Genomic DNA, 7,080 nt, shown 5'->3' on the forward strand with positions numbered 1-7,080 from the left:
CCGGACGTTTTGCCCACATCCACCCCTTCTATATTACTTACTCTAAGTTATCTGTTTGTTTGAGCTGAATTGATAATTTCCTTTTGTGAAAGATGAGGGATATTTTTTGGGCCCGCCTTCTGTCGCATTTTAAATAATTTACTAAATGTACATGTATGCAGTCTCACCTTATCATGTTTATATTCATACTTTTATTTCCTCTCATCTTGGTTTAATGAACATTTAATCAATCTTCCATGTGACAAGTAGAAAACCAGAAAAGACTCATACCTTAAATAAAGAATATAAAGTATATAAGATCCAAATGATATTCGTGCATTAGTATGAATTTCACAAATAATGTGAACAAAACTAATTTATAAACTAAACTAAGAAACATTTATTTTTTTTATAATTTTATGTGCTTACTAAACTCATCTGGACAAGAATGAGAAACGACATGTACAAAAAAAAAATCACAACAACTTTAAAAGGTACCCACCATTTCATAACAAACAAAAAAGATGGTGCTTTACACGCGGCATCGTGTTATGCACTCCTTTCTAATATCATCCTTTGAAACAATAACAGCAAAAATCTTAAATTAAATGAAGCATGCGTCTCCACAAAAAACGAGTCATCATTTATTTGAAAATCAAAGAATGCAATGTAGATAATTCTTTAGAAATAGATTGTGGACCACAAAATGACACTTTTCTTATGTGGGGGGCTGATGGTCAACAAACTAATTATCAGATCTGCCTTAAACATTTACATTGACATATGATATTGTTTGACCATTATCTAACATTTAGTGTAGGAAAAATTGAAATATTTCAGCTTTAAATTTAGATCATGATCTTATATATTTATACAGAAGTCTTCATCTTTAGAACATGAACAATTTAAAAAAAAAAAAAGAAATCCACAACCATCGAACTATCTTAAGTTATAAACACCATGTTGTTAACAATTCCATGTGATATTCAAAAATATCTCGGCCTCTAAAAGCTATAAAATTATTGCTTATCTTAAATTTAAAATTAAAAAAGGTAATTAGTTTTTTAAAAACAGATAAAAGGAGACTAATTTGTGAGAAATGGTTTTGAAATATTTGAGCTACTAACAGAACTTCAGCTTCAGGTTGACATTTACTCACAATGATAAAAAATTCTACTGACGATAATGGAAAAACACCTTTGATTGTAGGGTTATTTTTCCCTTTCAAAATTGTTTATTCATGATATTGAACTTCATAACAATCCGAATTTGACAACCAAAACCCTGACTAAATAGCATCCTTAAGAAATAATTCTTATCTTGTTTCTGGTTTATCAAAATATTGGTAGCATTTCTATGGTATTTGACAGATGAAATCATACTTTACCAGAAAGTTTATATTATATGTAAAAATAAGAAAAAATAGCTTTTACAAGCGAGGAATATAAACAAATCATTTTAAAAAATTACGAAAATTGAGGGTAAATTGAGACAAGTAATATTTTAATTTGGCAGTGTTGTTCGATAGTTATTACATCATCATTTTATCTAAACAGAAACATACTACTTGAAAACAGCTTTAGGGGTCACATGATGTTTTAAATGAATTTTACGATGGAAAAAAATGATGATGAGGATGTCAAGTTAAGATAAAATACTTTATTTAGCAATTGTGTCTATTTGGTTATTTGAAAACTGCATGAATTTCTCTTTTTATCAAATATGAGATGAAAATCTTATATAATTAAAAGAAGGAGTTTAGTTTTACCTTCTTACTTCAAAACAGTCCTTGTGTGATCTTCGGTGAAATTGGAAGATTTTTGTTGAAACCTGCCAATCCAATTTCAGCTTTTTTTTTTGCTGTCCAACTGTTACATTAAAAGAGCAATTTCGTTAAAAAAAAAAAAATAAAAAAAGCTCCTACGTAGTTTACTATAACAATATGCTTTAGTTTTCAAAATAATGGAAATTAGACATTTTACATTCATGGATGAATGCAATCTTTTATTCGAGATAAAAATCTATTTTCAACTAAATTGCTTCTTAAATGTGTAAACAGATGGCATGTATTTGATTTCAGGGACTATTTTGCAGCACTTTCCTTTTACATCTTTTTAATGGAAATTATCGAGAAAATACATGCATCATAAGACATATTCCGAAGGTAGACTTAATTAAATTAAGTTAATAAATGGTACCGGGTATATAAGAATATTTGAATTTCGTGCTTTTGTTTCAAGTATGGGTGAACAATACATTGACACGAAGGAATGATACTTGTGATGACCATATACTAGTTTCTGTCGTTAAAATGATAAATAAAATGAATTTTACTCTTTAGATGAAATTACCTCAATTAATCATAGATTTTTAAGCATGTTTGATAACTGTGCTAAAGTAGATCTTGTGTAAATTTATTTTGTTTAAAAAAACACACTTTGGACAAATGTTTACAGAAAGTAATTTTTCTTTCTACTAATGTAAACTAGACAAGGTATTACCATCATTAACGAATACACACGTTTAGCTAATTCAATCAAATCGGAGGTTCAAGTAGTAAGAACATGTTTCGGACACAGTGGTTTAAGCTAGGTTAAGTTAGGTACCCCCTGGGATCAGTGACCACCTATTTAAACCCTGAGCTTTAAACAGGCCCTGGGAACAGTTGTCTAAATCAAAGACCTGAGGAACCCTCCTATGTTGCAAATTCCGCCATTTAAACAGCTTAGCTAAGGTGTTAGTCCGCCAGACGCTTTGCTACCCTAAACCCTTTGACGAGGTGGACGAAGGAATGAACGCAAGTTTAAGGGTAAGCCAAATTTGATTAAGTAAACATGAATAGCGTATTCAAACTCATTATCTGTGGTTGACAAGCCTGATACTTTTACCACTTTACGACCAATTATTGATACAAGCAGTTTAACAAAACATTTTAATCGCTCTCTTACGACGTAGTGTCTTAAAAAGTTTAAGTTCAGGTGTAGTATGTAGTACCTTAGCATGTTGTGTCTAAATTTGTAATTGTAATCATGTAACTTATAAGTCTATGTGAAATGTGAAGTGTGAAACGACTACCTGCCGACAGGCATAATGTAATAGTTATTAAAGTAGATACACAACTGGCCTTTGCAGGTGGCCATATATGAAATAATTTGATAGAGCTTTTAGTAAAAGCAGAAATTGCTTGCATTGGTGAAGTAGTTGCTACACCAACTCGCTATTTTGTGGTAATTATACTGTGGTGTACGATAAAAGCTTCAATCTTGAAATTGAAATTGAAATAAAATGCACAATGAGATGTTCTTACCCACATACGAGAAACAGAGTAATGCTAAAAGATAAGTCAAATTAAAAGAATGCAGCCTGTAAATGAGGGGGTGCTTAATTTATTGAATGTTGGAAGTGCTGCAGTAGATATGTGGGTGATATGTGGGTGACAAAATTGCTTACATATGCGCCAAAAATTAATTTTTATTCGCTGCATTGCCATTAATTTTTCTATGCTCATAAAGTTGAAAATATGTTACTCTGCTTATAGAGTGGCTTTTAGATGTTTTACTTTTTTACATGCTCTAGAGAATTCAGTCCACTTATCTTCAAAAAATGATGTTAATTTTAACTTTAATGTTCCTTCAGTTTTCACAGATGGACATGAACAATCATTTGTATTTAAATACCTGGATCTGAAGAAGTATTTATTATCTATGAAGATTTCTCAAGAGCAGTTTGTAAGTACGAAGCAATGCTTGCCTTTAAACTTTAAAAATGTGTAGATATTTTTAAATAATAAATAAAAACATTTCCGAAAGTTTTCTATTAGCTTAAAAAAAATATTGTATGCATTAATGATAGCGTGGGAATAATTATTTTTTATTTTTAGGTAAAAATGAAACAATTGGGTATGATTTACTTGTTAGTGATTGGGACGTTTCTGCAAATCAGTTTGGTAATTTCAACTCTTAAATAGTAATTTTTCTTGTTAAATAAGCAGGTCACATTAATAATTCATTTAAATAGTACAGTATACATTTATGAATGAGTATTTTTTTTTATTCCAAATGTAACAGTAACATAAAAATTAACTTGTACCTAACAAACATGCATTTTTTAATCTGAATCATTTAACTATATCAAATATACAGACCCTGAAACGTGCTACTACACCAGTTGCACGGTTCGGTTCGTTACGCTTTGTGAACGGTACGGTTCGTTTTGTGAACGGTACGGTACGCTTTGTGAACGGAACGGTTCGCTTCTTGCACGGTACGCTTTGCTAAAAATAGCTGCAAGCTTTGTGAACGGTTTGCCCGCTTTATTAATGAGGTAGGCGTGGCCTGAACGCTTTGATTTTTCTCCATATAATTTTGTTTAGTTTTTGCCCGATCTACTTCAGCAAGGTGGTAATTATGACAAGAATTTTTCTTTTTTTATATGATATATTACAAAAGAATTTCAATCGATCTATTTAAAATCAGAACGTCCATCCGTTCCCCCGTTTTTGATACGTTGCGTGAACCGTGTACTCAGTGACAACTGGGAAGCGGGGGTAACTTTAATTTTGATCAGTCTGTTATTATTAGTATTTAATTTAGATTAATGTAATCATTCAGATAGATTAAAAGAACTGTTTTACTTTAATCCGATATAATTTTGTTAATTCAGCGAGCTGTCGATAATTTTACAAAGCATCTTGAGTTTTTATTTCTATACATGTACTTGAGTTGAAGTCATTAAATACTTCTAATCCATTTAAAATTGCTATAACAAATTTCCCCGACTTTATTCCGATATTTTTTTTAGTTTAGTTTCTTTATAGTTGTCTTGATTCTCGGCTAGTTTTTATTATTCATAATTCTTATGATCATTCTTTATTGCGTACTACTGTAGTACTATTGCCGATCGCCGATTGCCTTAGTCAATAGACGATGTAAAATTAATGGATAGATAAGAAATCTTGAAATCAACTGTTATATAGTTTTTTGACACGAATTTTTATTCATTTAAATATTAATTCTATGATTTTCTGCACTTGTTTGTATACATAGATCATACCTACATCTAACCCGTCATCGCCTCTCTTATCTGAACTAAGATCGCGTGTATAGTCAAAATATGACTATTAGTTTTTCTTTTTCCGTTAAACTATACATGTTCATGTAACATATTTCATACGATATGTACACAACTGGATATACACAACAAGTCAATAACTTTTATTTATATAATGGCGATATTTATCATTCTGTTGAACAAGTGTCCGCTCTTCACTGTATACATGCGATTTAGCTGACGTTTTACAAATGCTGACTAACCTGTTTATATTTTATTTACCTTTTTACACACATACTTGTTGTAAACAGGACACGAAAAAATACCCGGTAATCAACAAATGAATGTTAAAAGTGATAAATATATAAGAATTTATCTAGTAACAAAAATAATACGACAGCGAGGGAAAACGACTCTGATCGCCAGTACATGAATTATTATCATGACATCGGAGAGAAATTATTGTTGAATAATTTAAAATAGGAACACTCTTTTCAATAGGGATATAAGAAAACATAAAACAAAAACCTTTCATTCTATAATTTTCTTCTAGCCATATAGGAGGGGCCAAGTAGCACGCGGCGCGTGACGTGATCTGTACTGTTATACTTAAACTGATTGACAGGCGAAGCACGTAGAGTCCTGAGATAAAATCCCACTCAAATGACCAACTATAGAAACTTAAAGCGAAATTTTAAATAATAAAGTTCAGTGATAAAACTTTAATTTAAGTATTATAATCAACGCACAACACTTTCTCTCTCTCTCTCTCTCTCTCTCTCTCTCTCTCTCTCTCTCTCTCTCTCTCTCTCTCTCTCTCTCTCTCTCTCTCTCTGAGGGTGTATGTGATTGTGTGCAAACCATTTGGAATTATTAGATTTTTATTTGTATGAATTGAATTCATTTATTTTAGACTCATGGTTTTTGCAACGATTTTAACACAATGACTAAAAGTTTGTACAGCGGACGATGTACATATAGATTGATCTCGACGGTTAAAATTTCGACGCTATTTCACATCACACATTTAAGATTGAAAATAAATTTTTAAAGAGCTGTGTTTGTGCTTACATGTACTTGTTATCTCATTCAACTATTTATGATTTAATTAATCATTTTTTTTTGGTACATTAATGTACCCGATAAATGATATTTTTATCGCAAGTTAATATGAGAAAATCCCGCATGTATAGAGTCGCTGAATTGTTCCACGGATCCACGCGCCGATAGTCTTTCGTGTAGTTGTTTGTGTCCATTTCTACAAACGGTTCTTTTGTTTTTTAGAGATTAAGAAAAGCCATGAAACTAACAAAGTAGAAGTAAGATATATTCAGACTATACACTCGACAGATTGTGATGAGTAACCTAACAGGTGCCCGTGGAAAGGTGTGAATACCGGCATCTCGTGTACACCTATTTAAGCGTCCAAATATACAGAGTTAGTTGTAAAGTACAATAACTGCTAAAAACCAAAGAAAGACAATAACACATGTTGTGTATAGAACCAAAGATCAGCTTCTGTACACGTTTTCGCACGAGTGATTTTTGTTCATGTGAAATCACGACGCCATTACCAGCTATGCGGGAAATAAAGTTGAAAGTTATTTTATGGAATGCGTGTACTTTTTTTCGTGCAATGCTTGCATTTGATGCATTAAGATTTTGTACATGTATTTATTTACAATTCATCATACATGTATGAGTGATATTTTGATTATTTATTGGTACATAAATAGCCCAAAAACAAATCACTCGAGTCACCGGTAATAAGTGGTTGTCATTTACATTTTCTGGGTCTGCGTAACTTAAGTCGACATTTTTATTTCAATTTAAAAAGGATATAAAATTATATATAGATATATTTCAACCTTGTTTAGCCATAGTGTATATATATATATTTCTAAACAAATGCTACTTTTCTAACGTTTCGGGTAACGAGATCTCTCTCTCTCTCTCTCTCTCTCTCTCTCTCTCTCTCTCTCTCTCTCTCTCTCTCTCTCTCTCTCTCTCTCCCCCCCCCCGAGAATCACTTAAAGCTATGTAAAGTCCAGT

Source organism: Crassostrea angulata, chromosome 8 (genome assembly GCF_025612915.1).
Source record: "Crassostrea angulata isolate pt1a10 chromosome 8, ASM2561291v2, whole genome shotgun sequence".
Classification (NCBI taxonomy): Eukaryota; Metazoa; Mollusca; class Bivalvia; order Ostreida; family Ostreidae; genus Magallana; species Magallana angulata.